The sequence below is a fragment of the Miscanthus floridulus genome, chromosome 7 (genome assembly GCF_019320115.1).
Source record: "Miscanthus floridulus cultivar M001 chromosome 7, ASM1932011v1, whole genome shotgun sequence".
NCBI lineage: Eukaryota > Viridiplantae > Streptophyta > Magnoliopsida > Poales > Poaceae > Miscanthus > Miscanthus floridulus.
In genome coordinates, this window is record NC_089586.1 from 68108064 (window position 1) to 68134751 (window position 26688).

Genomic DNA, 26688 nt, shown 5'->3' on the forward strand with positions numbered 1-26688 from the left:
TTAGCATCATTTAGTAGACATTGTCTCATATATTTACTATCTAAGCATATGTGCAAGCTACAATCCAAACTCTTAGCACATATGTAGGGGGAGCAATTGCTACCATTTGGGGTTCATGAAACTTGTCCATATCCTTTTACACATAGTAAATATGCTTGGGCAAGCAACATAGATTCAATTGAATTTCAATTCATATCTTTGTGAAAGGGTTGTCATCAATTACTAAAAAGGGAGAGATTGAAAGCTCTAGTTTGGTTTTGGTGAATTAATGAAACCCTAAGTGCTAACCTAGTTTATCAAGTAATCATAAGATAGGTAGCACATTCCAAGTGGTGAAGCAAATGAAGATCATGACATGATGATGGTGATTCCATGGTGATGATCAAGTGCTTGGACTTGAAAAGAAGAAAGAGAAAAACAAAAGGCTCAAGGCAAAGGTATAAATGTTAGGAGCCATTTTATTTTGGTGATCGAGACACTTAGTGAGTGTGATTACATTTAGGATCGATAGTCATACTATTAAGAGGGCTAGTGGAGTGCTAACACCCTTGAAAATGTTTGTAAAAATATGCTAACACATGTGCATAAAGTGATACACTTGGTGGTTGGCACATTTGAGCAAGGATTAGGAACTTCACCGGTGGAGTGTCCGCTCGTAGAGTGCGGACAGTCCGACGGTGCCCTATATAGAAAAGACAGGGTCTCACAGAGTGGACCGGACACTGGCCTCAACTGGACCAGCGTGTCCGGTCAGTAGAAGCTGTGAAAACACTGGCGTCGGTCTTTGACCGGACCCTAGGTCACTTCGTGACCAGCCACTAAATGGGTGCGTCCGGTTCCACTGACATGGCAGTGCACAGAGGAGACGTTGATTGACCAAACGCTGGGTGAGTCCGGTCGGGCATGACTGGACGTTTCTGGTTGTGATTTTTCGCTTCTGGTATCTTACTGAAAACGATCGGACGCTGATGTTGGTGCATCCAATCACTTTGAGTGGAGGTTGGTGATTGTCTCTGGCTCCAATCATGGTGATTGTGAGGGGTTCTTGACCTTTCCCCGGCGGAGAGCTAAAAGGTACTCTAGTGGATTGCTCATGGCTTGTGTGATCCTCATCTTGTGTTGGTTGTGCGGCACCCTATTGAGGGTTTGGCATGTGAACCTCCAAGTGAGTGAATCACCACAACGAGGACTGGCATGTATGGTAAACCTATTTCTAGTAGTAGTATAAGTGAAACCATAATTTATGATAATCTAAAACTGAAACTTTTCTTTTACGAGCAATTTCCAAAGGTATAGTATAGATGATGATAATAAGGAACCCCCAAAAAGATAGATATTTACCTCATATGATTTCAGATCATCTGAAAGTCTCAAAATAATGCAGAGTGTCTTCACCAATTTAGGTACATCAGATACCCAATCAAAAGCTTCTTTTGTGGCTATATCTATCATTCCAACAAATGATGCGCATGACTGTAACACCCTAAAAAATTACTATTTTTGAAATAGGGTTAAAAATATTTAATTTGGTATTTCTATGCTCATGAAAGCATAGGTAAATAATTTTTTTAATAAATTAAAATTTAGCATAAGGCTCAACAACATTTTTGTGCATTCATGCCATTGCATTTTGTTTATTGTGATGAGTGGTTTGATCCAAATTCAAATTTATTTAAAATGTTTTTAAAAATGGATTTGAAAATAGAATTCAGAAAAGAAAGAAAAAGTGGATTGGAAAATAAAAGAGTTTAAAAAGGGTTGTAAAATTTATTTTTGGAAGCCTACCAAAATTGCTCATTTTTATTTAAATTGAAAAGTATATTTAAATGCAACGTATCGGTGCAAACCAAGTAACCTGTGCAAACTTAGAAACTACCAATCAGGACCATTGGATGTTGATCCAATGAATGGGGTGAGAGGTGGGGTTTTTTGTGCTTAAGCCCCCCACCCGTTGTCCCTTTTTTTGCGCTTAAGCCCCCTCACCCCATCCATTGGATCAGCATCCAATGGTCCTGATTGGTAGTTTCTAAGTTTGCACAGGTTGGTTAGTTTGCACATGATATGTTCCCATATTTGAAACTATATTTGGATTTGCATTTGGTTAGTAATTGAATTTGGTTTTGAAAACAAAATAGAAAAGGAAAACTCACCGCTCTCCCTGGCTTTTGGCCCGAGCGGCCTAGCTTCGCTTTCCCCACAGCCCATCTCTCTCTTTCCCCGCTTCGCTATGCCCCGCTCTTGGGCTGGCCCAGCAAGCCAGGCCACAACCCAGCAAAGCCATGCAGCTGAGCCCCCCTCTCCTCACGCTAACATCATGGCCCCACCGACCAAGTCGCTGATAGCCCGGGCCCATGCGTCAGTCGTCCTCTACCTCGAGTCTAGGCTAGACTCTGTTCCGCCCGGGAGTTCGCCACCGCCCCGTTTTCCACCTGTTTGGCGTGCTGCCCATGTCGTCGCCCCCTTAAATAGCAGCCCAACGCCCCACCACCTTCCTCAAACCCTAGACATGAGCCACTGCCTCACCTTGAGCTGCAGCAGCCACAGCTGCATATGCCGCACGCTGTCGGAGATCCGCCGCCATGGGACTCACCGTTTCGCCGCCTCTCCACCACCGCGACCGCATCGCTGAGCATCTATGAGAGGTAAGTGATCTGTTGGTGCCACGAACACTCTCTCTCTCTCACCCTCTATCTCTCCCTTCACATCGCCGAAGTTTTGTCGATGAGCTAATCCGCCATGACGGGCGCAGCTTCGCCACCGCGCCGTCGTAGCTCCCTTCGAACCCTCCATCGAGCTCGCCTCGAGCTTCTATTGCATCCCATGGTCCTCCCATGCCGGTGGTGGCCAGGAATGTCGAAACCTATTCTACCAGCGAGCTTCTCGCCGCTGTCAATGGTAGTCGCCGTGTCGACCCTTTCTCCGGCCGGTCGTGCTCTCTCCCCCCCCCCCCCTCCCATGTGATCTGCACCGTTCCCTTCAGATCGTACGGTCCAGATCGGCCGGTACCCTTTCGCCTAGTTTATTTTCTAAAGATCCCCTAGGGTTTTTAATTATAGAACCCACAATCCAAAGCGCAATCATAGAATTCTCCTTCTTTTAAAAGCATAATTTCTTTCGAGTTAGATCCAAAATACGTTTCATCTATTTATAGTTTTGCCACTAGTTTCTATAGGCCATAACTTTCACATTTTAGCTCCGATTTGATCCGTTCAACTTGCGTTAGGTTCATAATTCCATAATCTATATATTCATACTACTGTTAGATATGTTTCAACTTTTAAAATTTGAGGTTAGATTTAATCTATTATTTTATTAAAGGAAATCTTGTTTAATTCATATCTTCTATGTTTTAGCTCTGATTTGACCTGCTCAAGTTGCGCTAGATTCATTACAACAAGATCTATGCGTTAATAACAATGTTTATCATGTCACTATTTCTGGAATTTCATATTTTAAACTCTAATTTGAATAATAATTATGCAACTAGATTTTATAAATAAAATATGATTTATTTTACTTTAGTTTTATAATTTAAATCTAAATTTGACTTAATTCAATTTATATAAGCTTCTATATAGTTAAAACACATGAAGCTTATAGTTTTATATTTTCTCTTGTGAGTAGATCTTTCGGTAGCTGTTTTTTTCAAACCATAGCTCCGATTAGTGTGCTCTTCATGCCTATGTGTGTAAACATCTTTAAAACCTTTTTACTTGTTGTTTATTATGTTTGGTGTACTGTTCTAATTTAGTTCTATTATTTGATTTATGTATGATTGCATGGATGCTTGTGTGGTGTTTTATGATGATGTCTAGTCGGTGAGCTTTGCTTTGGAGATCAAGAAGCAATTCATTGAAGGTTTGGACTAGAGAAAGGATCTGAGTTTAAGGCAAGTATAGTATGGGATCTTCCTTGTTGTCCTATACACCTTTAATCATTTAATTCATACTGTATGTGTCTACCTTGACTTCCACTAAGGATATCCTAGTCTTTTATACTTGTACCTTGATACCTTTAGGTTATTGCATTGGGTAGCTTTGCTAGTGCTCAACTAAAGCCATGATCTTGTAACTGGACTAATGGTATATGCAATAAATGTTAAAAAGATGCTTTTTAGCAACATGGAACAAGATGGCTAGAGCATTGGGCTATTTTTATGGTGCTCTAGATTTCTCTCCCTAAGGACTTATCTGTAAGTGATCATCCAGGACTTACAATACAGCTGTGAGGGCTATATGGCTCTGGCTTTAGCTTAGTATGAGAACCTTTTCTAGCTTATTAGTGGTTAGCTTTATTGGCATAAGAATGGCTTGACGAATCGGATATAGTTCAGCCTCTGTCCCCTTAAGTATAGGCTGCGTGTCATTGTGCCATCGGGAAGGGGGGCTCTACTTCTGTTTGCCGAGTGAATCTAATGGCCCTAACTTGTTAGACGAACCTTTGAAAGGCTTCATAGTGAGCCCTGCCGATCTTCCTTGGAAGTGGGTCAAGAAATTAGCTACCTCGGGCGAAAGGGTAAATCAAGACTCACAGTGAAATTGTACAACCTCTGCAGAGTGTAAAACTAGTATATCAGCCGTGCTCATGGTCATGAGCGGCCTTGAAACATTTACAAAATAGATTATCATTAATGGTTAATGATGATAAACACTGATGATACTGATGATAAAGATGCTCACTAATGAATACTGTTTATGCTATTCATTATTCTTGTTTACCTGATCATGTGTTTATATGGGCTTGTGAATAAACTTGTTGCCACCCTATTGCTAAAATCATGACTCATTAAAAGCTAATCGTAGTTAACCAGTGTCAGCCTTTTAACCCTCATGAACCCCATGTTATATCTGTTCAGTATGACATATACTTACACTTGCTTTCTTTTTCAATTATTTGGATAAAAATGCCAGATGGGTACCAGATTGCTAGAGTTTGAAGGAATTAGGCTTATGATCAACCAGTTAGTTGTCCCTATGGAATTAGAGTCTTCACCCAAAGATCGGAGTTATCTTTCCGTTGTTTGCTATCTAAGGTTATATTCTTTATACTAGGTATGTTATATATTGAGCATTGTCTATTGATATTACCCTTATTTATAGCTATATGTGAGAATTGACTTCCTAGGCTCACATATGGTTTGTATCTGGTTTTATTCTTAAAACCAGATCCTACAAAGTGATATCAGAGCAATGTGGACTGTAGAACGCAAGCCTAGTAGAAACTGGTCGTTCTAAGGTTTAGAAGTTGCTACAAAAACCTTTGCTCTATGTGCCTTGATATTTTCTTCTCTACTATATCTCTACCCTTGCTATTCATCTCTACCTTGGTGCTTATTTTAAAGTCTTTGTTCTCATCTTCACTCCTTGATTTGATATGCTTTTATAACTGTCCCTCACCACCTTCTTGCGTAATCAGAAGATGAGTCTTATGATTGTTACCCCTAATATAATGAGGACGATAGTATCGCAAGTGGAGTCAATGATTGAGTTAAGCACGTTTATTGCTTTGTTGAATTGACATTATGCTTATGCTTGTTTTGGATCTTTGTAATGACTGCAATAATCTTGTTGAGTGTTCCCACAATTTCATTTAGCTTATAGGCCTAAGGTATAAGGATTAATGAAGTAAATAGTTGGGTTATGGTTTTCTTTTGTTCTCCCTATCCTGTATTTTCGGAGCAGTCTGCACTCTTCAGCTTATATCTTTGTTTTTGGATGACCAAAAGTCATGACAAAATTTTGGATAATAGTAGACTTTGATATGTTTCTGTGACCACCCGAATCACCCTAATAGATATTTTGTTATGGATTTATGAAAATCACAAGACGATGCATCTATGCTGTTTGAAACCTAGAGCAGTTTCTGTTGTGCACTAGTTTCAACTACCTTAACTGAGGAATTTGGAAAAGTGTTCTACTAGGAAGTTGCGGAGGATTTGATAAGCTTTTCAACGGTATAAGCTACAACTTCATTGGATTAATGGAATGAGAGTTACAACTGTTTTACTGTGCTGTTGTTTTTTGCTCGCAAGGAATTTTAGATTTCTTGTTCTTGCCCATACACGAGAGTATCATTGGGATGTCAGAACGTCTTGATACTAGTTAGTCCATATGGAAGGAGCTGCAAGTTACCCTTTTGTGTCCCCTAGTTGATCTTTTCTTAAGGAGGGTAGCCAAGTTGAAGAAGTTGCAAGATGAAGTTTCATACGTTCTAGTTATTCATTTGGAAGCATCGATTATCTCTGTGATGGTTGCTACCATGAGAAGGTGCTTGTTGCATCTGGCCAACTCTAGGGCGTAGCACAAGACTAGTGGGAGTCTTACTAGTATGGATGTCCCAACAATATTGGACAGATCACTTGGAAGGAGTTTAGTGAGAGCTTCAGGTCATACCACATTCCCTAGGTGTGGTAGAACTCAAGCCAGATGAGTTCTGGGCTCTCAAGCAAGGATCTATGACTGTGTGTGAGTATCGTAACGTGTTCACTCAGTTGTCACACTATGCTCTAGAAGAAGTGGATAATGATGCTAAGAAACAGAAATGCTTTTTGAAAGGACTGAATGATGGAGTTCAATTGTAGTTGATGATTGTTGTGTATCCTGATTTCAAAACATTGGTGGATAGGGCAATTCTAATTAAGAACAAGAGTCGAGGGATGGAAGAAAAGAAGAGAAAGAATGACCTTCAATGCCAGATTAGAAACACTCATCTCCATTTTGCTACACAACCAGAATGTCAGTCACACCCTATGAATTTGCTTGAGAGTACAGATCAGGATCAGTATCAGCAACCCTATGAGGAAGTGCAACATTCTAGCTCTCAAGAGCCATGTCTATCATCTCCCACTATCACTTTGATAATGACAAATACTTCTACTAGTAAGGAAGGTTATGATTATGGTGAGATTGAACCCTATAAGAATGATTGTCTTGAGAAGTTTGCTGGGAGTAATCAAAGCCAGAATCAACAACAACATGAGCCAAAATAGAATATCCATAAGGAGCAGGTGCAAGGCAATAAGTTAAAGCAAAACTACATTTAAGGCAGGTTGAACAATGTGGATATGATTACCACTCATGGAGCTAAGGACACTGCCATGGTGTTGTTTATGGTTTGATTGCAGTAAGCTCAGACACTGCTTTGGTGTTATTTGACCCCTGTGCGTCACATTCATTCATCTCTAGGGAATATGTGGCAGAACATAAGACGACTATGCTTCTGATGAGGAAACCCCTAATAGTTAACTCTCTAGGAGGAGAAAAGAAGGCAAACCGCATATGCCCAAAAGTTAGTCTTAACATAAAAGGGAAGAACTTCGAGGCAAACCTTATTGCTTTGGAGTTAATGGACATTGATGATATCCTTGGAAGGGGATGGTTGTCTGCATGCAAAGGAATGATTAAGTATGCCCAACGTTCGGTGCTTCTAATGGCACCATCAGGAGAAAGAATTGAGTACGGGAGTATTCAGCCTGCACCTGAGGAATATGAGAATTACCTATTAGAAGGTGTATACTCAGAGGATGTATACCACTGAAGGTCTTCATCATCCAGAGTAAGTATCCTTTGCTCAGTTGATAAGTTATTGGATCATCTATGAGGAATAGATGCATTCATCAATATGGCTCTGCAATTCGAGCTATCCTCATCTGGGAGTCCAATCTTCAACATACCTAGGACAAGTAGGCGTTGATGACAAAGGAATGAGATATCTGATAACTACAGATGGTTCTATGGAGTCTTAGGAAATCCCAATGATAAACTAAGCATGATAGGAAGGTTTGGATTAAAGAGAGTTAATTGGAATCCACTCAAAGATGTGAGAGAAACTCAGTCTTTAATAATGAGGTTTGATTAGAGGTCCAAGGGAAGTTTATCCAAGATATTGATAGTAGTACTGGAGAAGGTTTAAGTTTGCTTGGATCAAGAGACCTCAGCTTAGTATTTGAAGGAGTAAAAAAAAAGAAAAAAAGAGAGGTTGAAGGAAAACCTAAGTATTAGCTTTGCCAGATCAGGACAAGAGCTTTATATCCACTAGGATGCACCATGTTAAGGTGTGGGATGTGTCCTTATGCAAGAAGAAAAAGTAGAGGCTTATGCAAGAAAACATGAGATGGAACATCTGACGAATGATCTAGAGTTATCCATTGTGGAGCATAGAAGTAATATCTTCTTGGACGTAAAAGTGACATTTAGGTGGATCATAAGAATCTATAGGATAAATTCACTGAGATGGTTTTGAGTTGAGAAATCATTGTTGGATTGAAGCAATCAAGGTTTTATGACTTTGAAAAGTGCTATCTCTTCGAGAAGCAGAGTCATGGCTGATGCCCTTAGCAGCGGAGAATTGTGCTAAAAAGGTTCAGGTGACACCAAGGACTAAGAATTGTATTCCAAGTTCGAGCAACTTAACCAGAATCATTAATGTTTTGAAGATTGGTGGTAGATTCTCTTTCTGACCAAGAGATTCGTAAGGCTCCGTTAGAAGGTGAACATAGGAAGAAAGAGGTCTAATAAGTATGGACTAAAAAGGAAAGGTGGGCTAGTGATTGGAGATACCTAAGAGTTGTTCAATGTGCCTGTTAAAATTTTGGAATTAGTTGAGCAAGTTACTTGGAGTAAGGTTAATAGGTATGCAAAGTAAAGTGGGATCCATATCAAGACGATGGAACTACACGAGGAAGTAAAGAAGAATCCAAAAATGGAGTATCCCTATCTCCTAATCGACGTCTTCTGAATCTCGAGGATGAGATTCATCTTAAGGGGGTAGAATTGTAACACCCTAAAAAATTGCTCTTTTTGAAATAGGGTTAAAAAGATTTAATTTGGTATTTCTATGCTCATGAAAACATAGGTAAATATTTTTTATTAAATTAAAATTTAACATAAGGCTCAGCAACATTTTTGTGCATTCATGCCATTGCATTTTGTTTATTGTGATGAGTGGTTTGATCCAAATTCAAATTTATTTAAAATGTTTTTGAAAATAGAATTTAAAAAAGAAAGAAAAAGTGGATTGGAAAATAAAAGAGTTTAAAAAGGGTTGTAAAATTTATTTTTGGAAGCCTACCAAAATTGCTGATTTTTACTTGAATTGAAAAGTATATTTGAAACTATATTTGGATTTGCATTTGGTTCATAATTGAATTTAGTTTTGAAAAGAAAATAGAAAAGGAAAACTCACCCCTCTCCCTGGCTTTTGGCTCGAGCGGCCCAACTTCCCTTTCCCCGTAGCCCATCTCTCTCTCTTTCCCCGCTTTGCCGTGCCCCCGCTCTTATGCCGGCCCAGCAAGCCAGGCCGCAGCCTAGCAAAGCCATGTAGCTGAGCCCCCTCTCTCCTCACACTGACATCATGGCCCCACTGACCGAGTCGCTAATAGCCTGAGCTCACGCGTTAGTCGTCCTCTACCTCGAGTCAAGGCCAGACTCTGTTCTGCCCGGGAGTCTGCCACCACCCCATTTTCCGCCTGATTGGCGTGCTGCCCCATGCCATCGCCCCCTTAAATAGTAGCCTAGTGCCCCGCCACCTTCCTCGAACCCTAGACGCGAGCCACCACCTCACCTTGAGCCACAGCAGCTGTAGTTCCATATGTCGCACGTCGTCGGAGATCCACCGCCTCTCCGCCACCACGACCGCGTCGCTGAGCATCTATGAGAGGTAAGCGATCTGTTGGTGCCGTTAATGCTCTCTCTCGCCCTCTATCTCTCTCTTTGCCTCATCGAAGTTTTGCTGACGAGCCAATCCGCCATAACGGGCGCAACTTTGCCACCACGCCGTTGTAGCTCCCTCCGAACCCTCCATCGAGCTCGCCTCGAGCTTCTCTTGCTTCCTGTGGTCCTCCCATGCCCGGTGGTGCTCAGGAACATCGAAACTAGTTTCACTGGCGAGCTTTTAGCCGTCGTCAATGGCAGCCACCATGTCGGCCCTTTCTCTGGCTAGCCGCTCTCTCTCTTCCCCTCCCATCTGATCTGCACCGTTCCCTTTAGATCCTACGGTCCAGATTGACCGGTACCCCTTTGCCTGGTTTATTTTCTAAAGAGCCCCTTGGGTTTTTAATTATAGAACCCGCAGTCCAAATCGCAATCATAGAATTCGCCTTCTTCTTTTTAAAGCGTAATTTCTTCCGGGTTAGATCCAAAATATGTTTCATCTATTTACAATTTTGCCACTAGTTTCTATAGGCCATAACTTTCATGTTTTAGCTCCGATTTGATCCATTCAACTTGCGTTAGGTTCGTAATTCCATAATCTATATGTTCATACTACGGTTAGATATGTTTCAACTTTTAAAATTCAAGGTTAGATTTAATCTATTATTTTATTAAAGGAAATCTTGTTTAATTCATATCTTCTACGTTTTAGCTCCGATTTGACCTGTTTAAGGTGCGCTAGATTCATTACAATGAGATCTATGCATTAGTAACAATGTTTATCATGTCACTATTTTTAGAATTTCATGGTTTAAACTCTAATTTGAATAATAATTATGCAACTAGATTTTATAAATAAAATAAGATTTGTTTTACTTTCATTTTATAATTCAAATCTAAAATTGATTTAATTCAATTTATATAAGCTTTTATATAGTTAAAACACATGAAGCTTATAGTTTTATATTTTTGCTTATGAGTAGATCTTTCGGTAGCCGTTTCTTTCAAACCGTAGCTCTGATTAGCCAGCTCTTCGCGCCTGTGTGTGTAGAACATCTTTAAAACCTTTTTTACTTGTTGTTTATTATGTTTGGTGTACTGTTCTAATTTAGTTCTATTGTTTGATTCATGTATGATTGCATGGATGCTTGTGTGGTGTTTTATGATGATGTCCAGTCGGTGAGCTTTACATTGGTGATCAAGAAGCAATTTATTGAAGGTTTGGACTAGAAGAAAGATCTGAGTTTAATGCAAGTATAGCATAAGATCTTCCTTGTTGTCCTATACACCTTTAATCATTTAATTCATGCTGCATGTGTCTACCTTGACTATCATTAAGGATATCCTAGTCTTTTGTACTTGTACCTTGATACCTTTGTGTTATTGCATTGGGTAGCTTTGCTAGTGCTCAACTAAAGCCATGATCTTGTAACTTGACTAATGGTATATGCAATAAACATTTAAAAGATGCTTTTTAGCAATATGGAACAAGGGGGCTAAAGCATTGGGCTATGTTTATGGTGCTCTAGATTCCTCTTCCTAAGGACTTATCTCTAAGTGATCATCCAGGACTTACAGTACAGCTATGAGGTCTACATAGCTCTGGCTTTAGCTCAGTATGAGGACCTTTTCTAGCTTATTAGTGGTTATCTTTATTAGTGTAAGAATAGCTTGACGAATTGGGTATAGTTCGGCATCTGTCCCTTTGAGTATAGGCTACGTGTCATTGTGCCATCGGGAAGGGGGGGCTCTGCATCTGTTTGCCGAGTGACTCCAATGGCCCTAACTTGTTAGATGAACCTTTGAAAGACTTCATAGTAAACCCGCCGACCTTCCTTGAAAGTGGGTCAAGAGATTAGCTACCTCAGGTGAAAGGGTAAATCATGACTCACAGTGAAAGTGTACAACCTCTACAGAGTGTAAAACTGGTATATCAGTCGTGCTCACGATCACGAGCGGCCTTGGAACATTTACGGAATAGATGATCATTAATGGTTAATGATGATGAACACTGATGATACTGATGATAAAGATGCTCACCAATAAATATTGTTTATACTATTCATTATTCATGTTTACCTAATCATGTGTTTATATGAGCTTGTGAAAAACTTGTTGCCACCCTATTGCTAAAATCATGACTCATTAAAAGCTAATCGCAATTAACCAGTGTCAACCTTTTGAGCCTCATGAACCTCATGTTATATTTGTTGAGTACGACATGTACTTACACTTGCTTTATTTTTTAATTATTTGGATAAAAATCCTGGATGGGTACTAGATTGCTAGAGTTTGAAGGAATTAGGCTTGTGATCAGCCAGTCAGTTGTCCTTGTAGAATTGGAGTCTTCACCCAAAGATCGGAGTTGTCTTTCTGCTGTTTGCTATCTAAGGTTATATTCTTTATACTAGGTACGTTATATATTGAGCATTGTCTATTTATATTACCCTTATTTGTAGCTATATGTGAGAATTGACTTGCTAGACTCACATATGGTGTGTATCTGGTTTTGTTCTTAAAATCGGGTGCTACAATGACAATAAGTGACAGGCACCGCTTCTTGCTGAAACCTGCAAGTGTTCCTCAACTATTGCAGGGACATACCCTTCTTCGCGCCATTTGACCTCCTCGTTGTAAGCTCTAACTAGATCTATAATCTACATTAGTGGTACCTAGCTATTAGTATGGGTGGTTAACGAGCAAAGAAGAGAGTGTACCTTAGTCTATTTAAAAAGCTCAAGCCTTTGTTTGTCTTGCTACAACGGTGGACCTCCCTTGATTCAAGGGTATTATGTTCATTTGAAGGCCTAAAATTTGTGGCCATATGCATAGAACTTTCTATTATTAACTTATATATTTTTATTATAATTCTTATGTGATTTAGGATGTTTGAATGCCCAATGTAGAAATCATGTTTAGTAGCTCATCATAGTTCAACGTTAGTATTAAGATTACTTAAAGTAGAGATGATATTAAGCTTCCTCATGTTATAATATCTAAAATGATAATTTGTGATGACATTACCGAAATCACCAACATGATTCAACAAATTAATTACAACATACATGTTTGTAGATTCAGATAGATTTTAATACTATATTTGACTTAGCAGTTTGATGCCATGTTTAATTGAACCAACTTGTAATGCTACCATAATACTAAAGAAACTAGAGTTTAGTATATATTTTCATATTTGTCATGCTCATTGAGACAATCGACTACACCACGTGTTAGTTCTATTATGCTTATAAAAAGTGGATCTAGGTCTTTGTGTTGAAGAACACCTTTAAGATTATTTACTACATCCTTGGCATAATTTTCCACGAGTGTGATAGTAATAAGAGCATGAAATTGGTGCACCAAAAGGGTTAACTTACAAAGTTTTTTAGGTAGGGCATGCGGTACTTCTCCTCAGGTGATAGCTCATCCTCAATGCTTTGGTAGGTATCCATAATTTTCCCAAAAATGAACTTCATGTTCTCTGGAAGACCATCAGCCACCATACGGTCCCAGCTAGACAAAAGTCACTTGCATCAATGATATGGAATTTACCATTTAGATCACAAGTTATTGTTGGCAAACTACTTATTTGTTGCATAGTTTATTAATAAATTCACAATGAGCACACATCAATGAATGACTACTAGACAAGAAATCCATATTACATAAAATTGTTCCAATAATGTTACCATAAAAGATAAAACAATGTGGTAGAAAAGGATATGAGATTAAGTATACAGACCTTTCTACACAGCTTGTAAATAACTCACACTCTTGTAAAGTTCCATAGACATCATAATTGTCATCCAAAATGGAAACAATGGCAAGCACTTTTGTCAATATTATTCGTCCTCGTGAGTAACTTGGTTCATAATATACTCCTACTATCCAAAAATAGCATTCCACAACTCTATCACGAGCAAATGATAACCTTGATTGAAGTTCCAGGTTCTTCCACCACCTGGACATTTGTTAACCACTATCTTAAATTTGAATTGTCATGTCCATAAAGAAAATTGGAAACATAGAGTAAGCTCTGCCTTTTGTGTGTTGGGGTAATACTTGAAGATATAAGTTGTTTTTAATTATTGCCTTTTGTGTGTTGGGGATACTTGACATATATAAATTAGTTTTAATGAGATGAGTAACTTCACCTCGTAATGATTCTGAGCTCTTGCTGATATTGGAGTTGTACGATATTAGAGTTCAACCTCGCGAGTTCCATTATCACTTCATTGGCTTGTCCATGCACAGATATGTAATACTTGGCTTCATATATTCTTACCCTTCTGGGGGATGGTATCTCAAGTGCACACTTCACTTCACGGGCTAATGGCCCTTGTAGGTTGGTTAATACTGATTCTAAACTCCTTTTGGTGAATGAAACAGCCTCATCAAGAATTATCTCTCCATTAGTCCTTAGATATGCAGCATTGTAAAGGCTCAGTACTTCCAATGGATTGTTTGCTGCAAAATTCCCTTGTTCATCTTTGAACTTTGCAAAGACATCTGGAGCATGAAGGAGAGTGATAACATTATATCTTAATTTTTGACTCGTTACCATTTTTGAAGGTTGTAAAGGGTACTCACTCGAGCATAAATAAGTGATTTTTGGGTATTGTAGCTCAGAAGTGGAATGAGCATATTTGTTACAATGAAAACTAGTGGTCAATGTTTAGAATAGTTGACTATAGGGGGTACTACCGGAGACGTCCTCTTTGCCGAGGGCTTCTGGGTTTGCCGAGGGCTAGATCTTGGGCACTCGGCAAAGGGGGTCTTTGCCGAGGGCCAGCCCCAGGAGCCCTCGGCAAAGATAGGCCCTCGACAAAGAAGCCTTTGCCGAGGGCCTGGCCCTCGATAAACAAACGGCCCTCGGCAAAATAAATCTTTGCCGAGGGCCTAGCCCTCGGCAAATTGGCCCTCGACAAATATGGCCGGATGGGTCACGGCGGCCACTGGCGTTAGTCTTTGCCGAGTGTCCGCCGTCAGGCACTCGGCAAAGATTTTTTATTTTTTTTAAATATTCTTTGCCAAGGGCCATTGGCCAGGCCCTTGGCAAAGACCCCCTTTGCCGAGGGCCAGGCTAGACCCTCGGCAAAGAGTTTTTTTTTGTTTTTTGAACCTAGTTTTTTTGTGGTGCTATAATACATTATTTAAATCTCAATTTTAAAATTTGGGCCAAATTTGAATTTTTATGATATATTTCCCTAATTTATTTCTTTTCATTGATTTTTTTTGAATATTTCAAATTTGAACTGCAGGTGGATGGAATAATGCAATTTAGTGATTCGAAAAATGTTATTCATGGTATTTGGTGTATGTTGAGTCCCTATCCACGAACTCGCATCAAATTTCGGGCATCTTCTTCACGTAACATGACGAGGAACTTGTCGGAAAAGTGTTTTTAAATTATATAAAATCCATATGAAGTCCGAAAATCATGAAACTTGTCGAGGTGTCATGTTATTGCATGTGTAGGCTGTGGTAAAAATTTGAGAAGGTTTTGAGCAAGTTGTGACATCGAATGCCTAAAACCCAGACATCTCCACATGTGAACGGATATCGCTTCCACACAACAAGTTACGAGCAGATTCGGCTCAAACGAAAAACCACAAATAGCGGAGTTTGTACGCCTGGCACTGATGGCGTCGACTATCAGGGTAGAGTTGAGGAAATCTATGAACTCTCATTTCATGAAGACAAACCTCTTAAACCTATCATGTTCAAATGCCACTGGTTTAATCCTCGATCAACGAGACGAACCCCTCATCTTGGGCTAGTTGAGATTCGAGAAGATTCTATCTATCCTGGAAAAGATGTCTACATTGTGGCTCAACAGGCCATGCAGGTGTATTATACTCCATACGCCAACCAAGACAAAGAGGATCTTAAGGGTTGGCTATTGTGCACCAGGTATCTCCACACAGTAAACTACCTACCCCAAACGATGATGATTACAACTTCAACGCAAACACATATGATGGACAGTTCTATCAAGAAGATGGGCTACCAGGCACGTTTGAGATAGTCTTACCCGAAGCAATCGAAATGGAAGTAGACAACGAAATGGTTGATGGCGAGGTCGATGGAGATGTGGTGGTAAATGCCAAGGACATAGCAATGCTTGAGCGATTACTTCTAGGCAATGACTACGATGACAACATAGAACCTTCGGATAGTGTTGCCCATTTGGATAATTTTGACAGTGATGATGAGACCTATGATCCCAATCATGAAGATTATTCCTAGTACATGTAATACTATGTTTTTTTAATTTGTGTTGTTTATATATTTTGAATCTATTTCTAATATATGTACTAATTAGTTTTGTTCATTCTTTGTGATTGCAGGTGATTGAACAAAGATGGCGAGCAGACATCCACGCCGTGACACACCCTCAGTTTATAGGAGAGACCGCCCTCTCCTTCGAGGTGAGGGGTCGTCGTCCGGAGCAGCGTCCGTAGGAGGTGACGAGAGGAGGACCAGGGGCAGTAGCCGTAGGAGGCAGTGATCTCCTCCCTCACCACGTGACGAGGTGCTAGAGGAGGAGCATGTGACGGCCACAGCCACATCATCATTGGAGGATGAGAGGGGTCAGCAGATGGGCGAGGGAGGCAAGGTGCTCGAGGGCGAGGGAGGCGAGGCGCTCGAGGGTGAGGGAGGCAAGGGGCTCGAGGGCGATGGAGGGGGTACCGCTACCCGGACTCCCTACGAGCGAGGTCCCGTGAGCCTCCCTCCGGTTCCACTTCCTCACAACCGCCCAGTGATTCAGCCTATGGCAAAGAGGTAAGTAACTATAAATGTTATCACAACTACTTCATAAGATATGTTGGAAATCATAAGAGAAACTGATAAATTTTCTTAATCGCTTGTGCAGGTCCTGGTTGGTTTTGTCAGGTACTCCAGCACGCACCCCCGCGAGCATTCTTGGTGTTTTGTGCAGGAAATGGTACCCCAGCATTATGCAACTGTCCAAAGAGACGGTGGTGCGGGAGCCGGCCTCCAACTGGGACAGGTACGCGTTGGTCACGGATGACACTTACCGCAACAAGCAGGAGCGGGTATTGGTGGAGTTTTGGGTAAGTTTCTCTCGCACAACATTGCTTAATACATCTCACTCATTGGTTAAATGTTTTATTGAAATAATGAATGGATACATCAGTTTTGTATGTAGAAAATTTTCAAGGCCGAAGAAGGACTTGAGGCCCAGGCGGATCGGACAGCTGCCGCAGCTTGTAGGAAGTACGTCACCGAGATGCACCACCATGGGCGCGTCCAAGCCCACATAGACTACTACAGGTCGGTACTTAAGCAGTCCCTCCCCAAGCCTCAAGCAAGACTGATTACGTTGACCCGGGACTAGTACCTTGAGGTAGGTGAATAACATTCATAATGATTTATTTTGATATTAAGTAGGTTCAATTTCATCTTCTTATATGTCAAATACTCGATGACTTGTAGGTGATTCCTTGGTGGTGCCGATCGTATCCCGAGTGCTGGGCCATGATCGTGGACAAGTGGTTATCACAGGACTTTGTTGGCACGCACGAGAGGCTACGGGAACAGCGTCTGATGAGGCAAGGTCCAACTCACCATCAAGGCAGCCATAGCCTCCCCGGATACAAACAAGCATACGTAAGTGATTTCTTTCATTTATTTTGATGCTCAATTCTGCTTGATTTCTAACCATCTTCCCATCTTTCTCGCAGGAGGCTGCGCACCCGGGCGAGGAGGTCTCGGAGTTCTCTGCGTGGGTTATGTCCACATGGGTAGGGCATCGTCCTCTATCTCCTTCGACCCGGCTGCCCCGCCCCAGGTGTACTCTGACCCGAACGTATACACTAAAGTCCAAGAGTACACGTCCTCGGTAAGGGAGATCTATGGGGAAGATTACAATGTGTGCACTGAGCCCATTGATGCAGAGACGATCATGAGGCTTGGAGGAGGCAAGAAGCACGGGCGGCTGTGGATTGCAGACGGCACCATCGACTCCACCACTATTCCCTCCCTCGACGCTATCCGAGCACGGAGCATGAGCTCCAGCCAACCTATACGCTCACAGCCTTCTCCAGCACTGCAGCAGGTCCAGGCACTCCAGGTAATTCCTGTTTTACTCGTCGTATATTGATATTTACACACCTAAATTAGATTTGCATTACTGATACATTGGAGTAAAATATTGCAGGCCGAGCTACAAGAAACAAAAAGGCAAAGTCAAGAGCAGAACGTGGAACTGACCGCACAGCTGTAGGCCCAGCAGGTCACGTTCAAGGCCGCGCAGAAGCAGATGGCGGAGATGATGGTGATCATGCAAAGTCTTGGGCAAGCATCGGGTGTACCTGTGCAGTTTTTAGCTCCTCCACCTCCTACTTCTGTAGCTACTCCTGTAAGTATGAAAGTTCACTTTTCGCTTGTGCTTTGCATGTATGTCAGCGTTCGTGCCGTTGTGGATGTCGGCGTTCGTGCCATTGTTTCTTGCAGGTTTTGGAAACCTCTCCATGCAGGGGAGGTGCTATCGAAATTTTCAATTGAGTCTAATCTTTTTGTATTCCTAGATTACTAGATGCAATCTCTAAGTTCCAAAACTATTTTCCCGGATTACTCACACATGCAATCTATGCTCCTTTGTGCAGCCTCCGTCCGCGGGTTCCAATCAATTTGATAGTGCGTCACCGGGTGATCCCGCCTTTCCTTCACCACCGTCTCATAGGCTACCTTGATGAGGACTAGTGCTAGGTGATGTGGTTGGACTTTATTGTAATATTTGTGGTTTATGGTTCTGACTTGTGCTTGGATTTTATGAACTTGTCGTAATAAACATGTGAATGATGATGAACATGTAACTTGTCATTGTAATATATTATGATTTGTGGTTCACAATTATGGTTGTGATATATTGTGAGAAAATGGGTTCTGTGTGATATATATATATATGTGATGGTTGATATATATATGTATATATATGAAATGCTTATGTCGATGGAATGCAAAAAACAAAAAAAAAATTAAATTTCTGCCTCTTTGCCGAGGGCAATGACCAAGGCCCTCGGCAAAGAAGGGTCCTTTGCCGAGGGCCGTCCCATTGCCCTCAGCAAAGATTTTTTTTAAAAAAAATAAAATTTCTGCAACATTCCTTTGCCGAGGGCCATGGTTGGAGGCCCTCGGCAAAGACTTTTTTAAAAAAAATAAAATTTCTTTGCCGAGGGCCTGCGTGGAAGCCCTCGGCAAAGTTTTTTTTAAAAAAAGAATAATTCTTTGCCGAGGGCCGTCCCATTGCCCTCGGCAAAGATTTTTTAGAAAAATTCTGCATATTTCTTTGCCGAGGGCCATGGTTGGAGGCCCTCGGCAAAGATTTTTCAAAAAAAAAGAATAATTTTTTGTCGAGGGCCCCCGGAGACGGCCCTCGGCAAAAACTCCGTCCCAGGCGTCGGCGCCGTGACGGCTGCTTTTCTTTGCCGAGTGCCGCTCCAGCCCTCGGCAAAGGCTTTGCCGAGTGCCTGATAAAGGGCCCTCGGCAAAGACCCTCTTCGCCGACTCAAAATTCCCCGAGAGCTCTTTGCCGAGGGCCGCCCTCGGCAAAGAGGCTGTCTCCAGTAGTGACACACTTAACTAAGAATAAAATCCATATAGGATATACCCATTACCTGGAGAAACCTGATATCCATGTTTACGAAGTAGATAGAACCACAAAGCTGTCGTTTGAAGATCACTCCCACTAACATCATTAGTTTTGTAAATTTCAGATAGTATGGCATTAATCTCCTCTTTGAAAAGATGATCGAGGCAGAGACGTTCCAAAACATTAATGAGTTGCATCCTTTCATATAGGGTACAATTACTTGAAGCTGATATTGTCTTAGACACATTTCTCGTCAGATGATTAGCTCATTCTACCATCCTTGCCAGCTGAGAAAATAAATATTGAATCAGCATATAATATTTTTATGCATATGACATATGACACGGTAGCAAATGTTATAAGCACAGCCTCCTTGATTTTTTTTTTGAAAAGCACTTTGCGAAAATAAGTTAGTAGCTGGGTATGACCTTGTTGGTAGAGAGGCCCAAGCTAAGCTCAATGATCATGTAGTCATTTTAGAAGCAGTTATTTTCTGCCCGCAAAAGGTCATGTGGTATTTTCTAATAATTCCTCACTTGAAGTGGTTATTTGCAAATAAAAAGATAACTAAGATGTTGCGATGGCATGTCGAAAAACGCTTGAATGATGAAAAGCTCAAACACCCACCGGATGGATCTCATAGTGGAGAGCTATTAATAACTTCAAATACAAGAAGTTGTTTGCATGGAATCATACACCGGTCGTGATGAAGAGCTCAACACCACCGGATCATACGCTGAGCTGATGAAGAGCTCATCACTGTCGGGTCATAAGCTAGATCGGCGGTGATGAAGTACTTTCACCATGGGTTTTGAACATATGGTGATAACCCTGCTTATCATTGCCCACTTTCACTAACGATGGGGAAAATCAGCAGTGAAGGGACGTCTAGGACCGGCAGCAATGAGGTTTCTGAATCAATGAACTGTAGGGACACCATCTTTAATGATGCGCATCAAGTAGCTATAAAGATTTTCATGTATTTGTTTGTCTATGCTGATGGGTGTAGCAGTGGATCCGCTAGCAACTAATAGTTAGTTGGCTCGTAGCTCAAAGCTACAATTAGCAGGCTAATTATTAGCTACGAGATGTTTAGATCTCATTAGCTAATAGGTGGTTAGAGTGCTATTTTATAAAAATACCCCTTTTTTACTATTGCACGGCTAATAGTTAGTTGCTATACTTTATCAATAGGTGGGCACACATATTTTGGTTAACTTACCATCAATTAGCTGCTAGTATATTAGCTAGGTTCCCCAGCTAATGAGATAGCTAGGTGTCAAGCTAATAGTTTGTTGTCCTATTAGCTAGGCAAGTTTAATCCACCCAATTAATTTTTAGCAGATAATTATTAGCTAGTTTGATCTAAATAGGCCCTTAACTTGAAGAGTAGGAGAAGAGCGGGTAATAGTTGATACCCATAGCAACGCTACTACAAGCTAAGATGAATTAAGATTTGTTGTTCTGACAACCGAACGAGTGCAGGAGGTTGGAGTTGGATTGCTGATTTTTCTATTACGGGGCCCACCTTTTTACTGGATGTACACTGCACGAGTGGGGGAATTACTACTACCGCTGATGCTCTAAGCAGTTAGCTAAAAACGTACCTGTTCGGTGGAGGAAGCCAAAGGACTCGAGTAGGTGAGGAAGAAATCTCCCCAGACGGATGGTTCAAAATTTGGGACATTTCGGCTAATAATTTGATTTCCCTCTTCGTCCAGAAGCTCTTGACGTAGGGTAGTAGCATTACTGGTGGCGGCAGCGCTGGCACCAATGTCCCAAGTCCGAACATGGTGGCTCCACGAAAAACACGGGAGTCGCCGAGCCAGCACCGGCTTGGACTCCAAGACGCCGCCGATCAGTACCGGCGGTGGTTCAGGCACCTGCTGCTTTGTGGTGGCTCCCCTTGGACCCTACCTGCTTCGCGGGGAGGAAGGCGAGACCGACACGCGTCTAAACTTTGTATAATTTTGCGGCTCCTTTTGAGCACACGCAGGGGCGGATCTGCCAGGGGGGCTGCCGGGGCTCAAGCCCCCCTACCCTGGCCGCGCCATTGAAGTCCCCATGAATTTTTCAGCCATTAACAATAGGGAAGGAGGTGCCGGAGTGCTCCCAACGGAGGTTGAAGATGAATTTCGAGTTGAGCTGCCTTCCTAGCCAGCATATGTGTTTCAGCGGCATAGTAGAGTGTAGAGAAGCTAGTTTTCAGCCCATTGGGAAATAGCTCTCTTAGTCCTAGCCCCCCTAAATGTATTTTCTAGATCCGCCACTGAGCACACAATACAACTTTGTGGCACACTTTGCAACGTTTATATATAGGCCACACGTACTACGCGCACCTGGACGCGGTGACGAGCGGCCATGCCTTCGCACGCCATCGCACGAGCCCTGGCACAACACCACCATCGTGGACTGCTCACGATCGTGACCACGCACTTGAGCATCGCACCCACACGAGCACGGTCGAGCACAGCCACTACACTAGTGGCCGGAATGGTTTGAACCTCGTGCCGCTCGGCCGAGATGCCACCAGCATGCGTGCGCTCCACGCCACGCCCTTGGACGATGCCACGGCATGAGCACGCATGCGCACATACCGCCCTGGCCTTGTCGTTCATAGCTTCTGGCTACCGCCTCGCCGGTGCCGCGCACCTCCGCCTAGCCGCGGACGCGCGCGACACGAGCGGCACACCCCGCTTGCACGAACACCAGCCCTAGACCCTGCCTTGCGGTGTTGCTGCACCATTGAAGCCCTGAAGCCGAAGCCGGCCAACGAACCACAAGCATGGCCAACCTCTACTTCGTCTACGACAAGCCCTGAACCGAACCCCGCTGAGCTACTACGACAACGTTGCTGCGCTCCCAGCATCGAGCCCTACCCGCGTCAAGTGACCTGCCATCCACATGCCCTCAGGACCTCGTTGATCACGTGTTAACGATAGCCGTAGATATGTGGCACGTACACCTCGCACTCGCCCATTTCCTTTCGTGGCACTCACGTCTCGGACAACCCTGGCATGAGCCTGTTTTGTCACGCGGTCGGGCACCTTAGCACGACCTTGGCTTGCCACTGTCGCGCGCCCAAAGGTGCCACCTTGCACACACACGAACGCCTCGGCATTTTGTCAAGCACTCCGTAGACACTACGTGGCCCTCCCCATCACTTCTGGTTTGTGCTCAAACCTCGCACGCCGTGAACTGGGAATGGCGAGGCACCGCGAGAAGGACCAACCCACCTCTCGAGTTTAGTTGAGCCCAATGGCGAGACCAATACCCTAGGCCCAAGGCGTTGCCCTTGTTGCCTGCTATGCCCTCGTTACTACGTTACCTCTGAATCCTAGCTTAAGCCGTCCTCCTTTGCCTCACTGTCAGCATGTCGTATAGGTGCCGATCCTTGAGCCATGCCCTTGCTTGCGGGTACGCACCGCCATGGCTATTGTCCGCACCCGATCACTAACCGGCCGGAGCACTGTGATGCTGCACAGCCTCACCAACTCGACTCACCACCTCCATGGCCAGTCCCATCACCAACACGCAACCTGATGCCACCACCTCGTCTCGCCCTAGATGCCATCATGCTTCACGCCGCTAGCACTGCATAGGCAAAGCACCACCACACACCGCACGCGCACACGCATGCACTGGACGCGATGTCCCTTACCTTCGTTTGGAATCAAGACCAAGGTTAGACCTTCATGGCCGCTATTGCCATTAGAGAGCGGCAATGCCACTCACACCCGCGTCCTTCAACTGCGTACGCACATCGCCTTGCTGCACTCTAGCATGTGCAGGCAGTAGCTGGGCCACACCCGAGCCAAGCTCGTGTGGCCCTCATCTTGCATCCACCGATAGCACCGTTCTCTCACATGTAGCCCTACAGACACGACGAGGAGGTCAGGGATCTCCATCAGATATCCACAAGTCACCCTCCAGCCGAAGTCACCACTTGAACGCTTGCACGCTAATCGCGTACATCCGGCATGGCACCACCGCCGCCGTGAACCACGCACACATGACCACAAGGAGTGTCTACCCTCCTTCACTGCACCAACACCTTGATGCCGTTGTGCAATAAACGTCCACGGCCTTGCCGAGGTCATGATGTTGCCGCTGTCGCACTCACGGACCCCCTCGTCGCCCATGAGCCTCGTGCTTTGACCGCCCTTAAGTCACTAGTGAGCCTTTCCTTGCCCAAAGCCATTGCCTTTGCCCCCTACCACCTTTATGGAGCCGGATGAGCCCTAGATGCCATAGGAGCACGGCTGGACCACCACCAAGTCCTGCTATAAAAGCTCGCCATCGGCAAGACCATTGAGGGTAGGAGCTTTCTCCCCGCTGAACGCACCCACACATGCTCGAACCGCCTTGGACCAAGTCACAAGTCCACGGTAAGATAACCCTCTCCTACCATGCACGGTCATGCGATGCCCTAAGTCACCACCCTTGCCTTGTCTACTATCGCCTCTATGGAGCGTGGTGAGTCTACGGCTGCATGACCACCACGCGTTGAGCTACATGTCGCGCATGACCATCATGCTATGCAACCTCCGTGCCGAGCCCACCAAGAATCCTTAGCCGGCATTGGAAGCACCTCTGGGTGATTGGTTGTTGGACCACGACCACTCGAGTACATGTCCGATGAACATGTGGACACCGCATTATGCACTTGCATAGCGGACTCGAACCAATGGGACTATGTTGCCACCCTTGCCCAAAGCAAGCCTTTGGCCCACGTAGCCACACTAAGCACAACCGCGCTCACTCCGCTTGAGCTAAACCGAGCCAAGCCTAAGGCCCTTTGCCGTTCTTGTCGAGCGACAACCAAGTACTCACTTATGATCTCGGCTAGCCTAATGGACCTGGCAATCAAGCACATGTCGCCCTGCCACCAACCTACACGTGCACCACCATGACTCAGCCACAACATGTCTGGGTAGAGTCCCAACCTGCAACTCATGCAACCACATCAACATTCAAGTGTGGTGGTGTCAAGACCAACCTAATCCTAGCCCTTGGCTTAGACAGACCTCCACTTGATAGCCTCGCTTCTACCTAATCCTAGCTTGACATAGCTTCGGTAGTCCATCCCCTATGGCCATGAGAACCTAACGCCAACATAAGGAGCCCATCAACCCTGTGTCCATGCTGAACCTAGTCTCACCATGGTAACCTAACTTAGACCCGTAGCCACCTTGCGCCTACCAAAGCTTAGATCAAGCCATAGGTTCATAGCCGTATACAAGTGAGTTTAGTTCTCCTTTGTTTTTTGGCTCTTTGTGATAATCCATAGTTTATAGGTTATCGATTGGACATGTGTTAGCTCTAGAGGAGGACCCGTGGAGTGGAGCTGACCTTGGAGGTGGAGGATCCATGCTGATCAACTACACCGACTGACAGAGACTTGTACCACTACTACCTCGACGTCACAGGTGTCATGGTAGCACCTTTTCTTAGAGAATCCTATTAGACATTGCAAAGTAGATCTGCTATCGCTTTACATTTATTCCTTTGCTAGAATCTGTGATGCATGCTATTCATGAGCCTTGATTGCCTTGATTGGAGCCACTTCACCCTGATTGCCTAGCTTTGTGCTCGCACTTATATATGTTTGTCTGCTTGCTTGCATTTACTCCATCATAATTACATATATTCCTTGTTATGTGATGTGTGATGGATGTTTGGATGTTGTGGATGGTGGTTGGGGTTTAGCCACGAGGCACCCCATGAGGTATGGTTTGATACACGACGGGAGCGGTGAATCCCGAGTGGGTGGTGGTGATGTGACGAGTTCTAGAGATTTTCCTTGTCCTCGACCTAATTCTTTGGAGATACTAGCTAGAGTGAGAGGTTGCTGTGGTGTACGGAGTGCACCAAGGGTAGTTCCTATGGTGGGAACACAGAGTCCTAGAGGGACAACGGTCCTTGAGGGACATTGGGATAAGGAGTTTGTGGATGGACAGATCACCTCTGTGGGGTGAGTCTAGTGCTCTGAGGGCACACATATTGGTGGAAGGTGCTTGCTCTGGCCAACCTAAGGACTAAATCACGAGATACTTTTGTACACACCACATGCCTAAATGGGTACAGCTCGTTGCCCTAGTAGTGCAGGCGACCATCAGTCTCTGTGGGAGTGAGTAGGCACGCGGTCTATGGCCCTATGCAATTAGTGTCAGGGGAGCAGAGACTACTCCATGATACCTCGATGACATGACCCTAGCTTATATAGTGGCATCTATATATCTTCGCTCTGGCTGGTGGATAGGACTGGTGTTAGTCAGCCTAGTATGCGGTGGTGGTGTTCATTGCTGATGGTGATTCATTGGTGGTGTTCATGTGGGGTAACAATGTACTCTCTACATAGGTTAATAATTTATATGTATAGCCGCGATCTCAGATATGATCACTTACCTGTGTGTAGGGTTTAGCTGACTAGCTGCTCTTGTGCTTTGCTTCTCTCCCCCTGAAGTTAAGGTCTGGCTTGAGGCCGTTAGGACGAGGGTCATGGGGAGGCCGCCTCATTGACTAGACTGAGAGACCGAGGGTGTTGTGAGGGATGATGAGTGGTGACTTGTGATGATAATGAGTGTTTACACCATAATTTGGAAGAAGGATTGTAGGAACTCAAAAGCTCCCAAGATCATGTCATCAAGGAATCGATTGCATAAAGGTTGGTATTAGCTGATTCGAATGCAGCACAGGAATTAGATCTCTTCAGATAGCACCCACAGATAACTATAATAGCTGCAATCGGCGCCAGGAAAAAACATGTTGGACTCTACAAAAAGGGAAAGATTAGGGTCCAAGTTATCTTAAATTAGGAATGTTTTCTCTTAGACCACAAATTATAATGAGTCGTGATTAAGAAAGACTCATACATAGGTTTCGGGTATAAATATTGGACCTCGGCTATTTTAAAGGACACAATCAATCAAATACAAGTTACTTCTTCAGCTCCGGCCACCCTGTAGGAGTAGGAGTAGAGTAGATCTTAGCGAGTTCTTCAGCGAGTAGGGCTGCATCAGTTCGGCCGACCTCTGGCTTGTCTGTAAGTACTATCATGGCTTATACTTCTGTTCGTATGGCTGCATCGATCTGGTCGACCTCCACTGTGACTCTGGTATAAGCTAGTTATCGACTCTTGTCTAGTTTAAGTACGGCTGCATCGATCTGGTCGACCTCCACTGCTCGAACTAGATTAAGGTCAAGTTATCGGCTCTATCTAAGGGCGATGTCCTTCAGGTAGATTCATTAAGTTACCGATATTGCTTATTGCTTTCATTATTTATTTAATTATAGCAATATCACTTTGCCTGATTGGGATTGATCCAGATCGGCTTTATATCATGTTTAACCCATCGTTTATTAATCTAAACTGATCCAATCTACACCTTAAACGATGAGTTATATTTTATCAACTGT

General features: G+C 43.4%; 1 pseudogene; it reads right to left on the reverse strand.

Annotated features, from left to right (window-relative positions):
* The window catches only part of LOC136465615 (alpha-terpineol synthase, chloroplastic-like), a 37308-nt pseudogene extending 15452 nt beyond the window's left edge, over positions 1–21856 (reverse strand).
* Positions 21857–26688: the final 4832 nt, after the last annotated feature.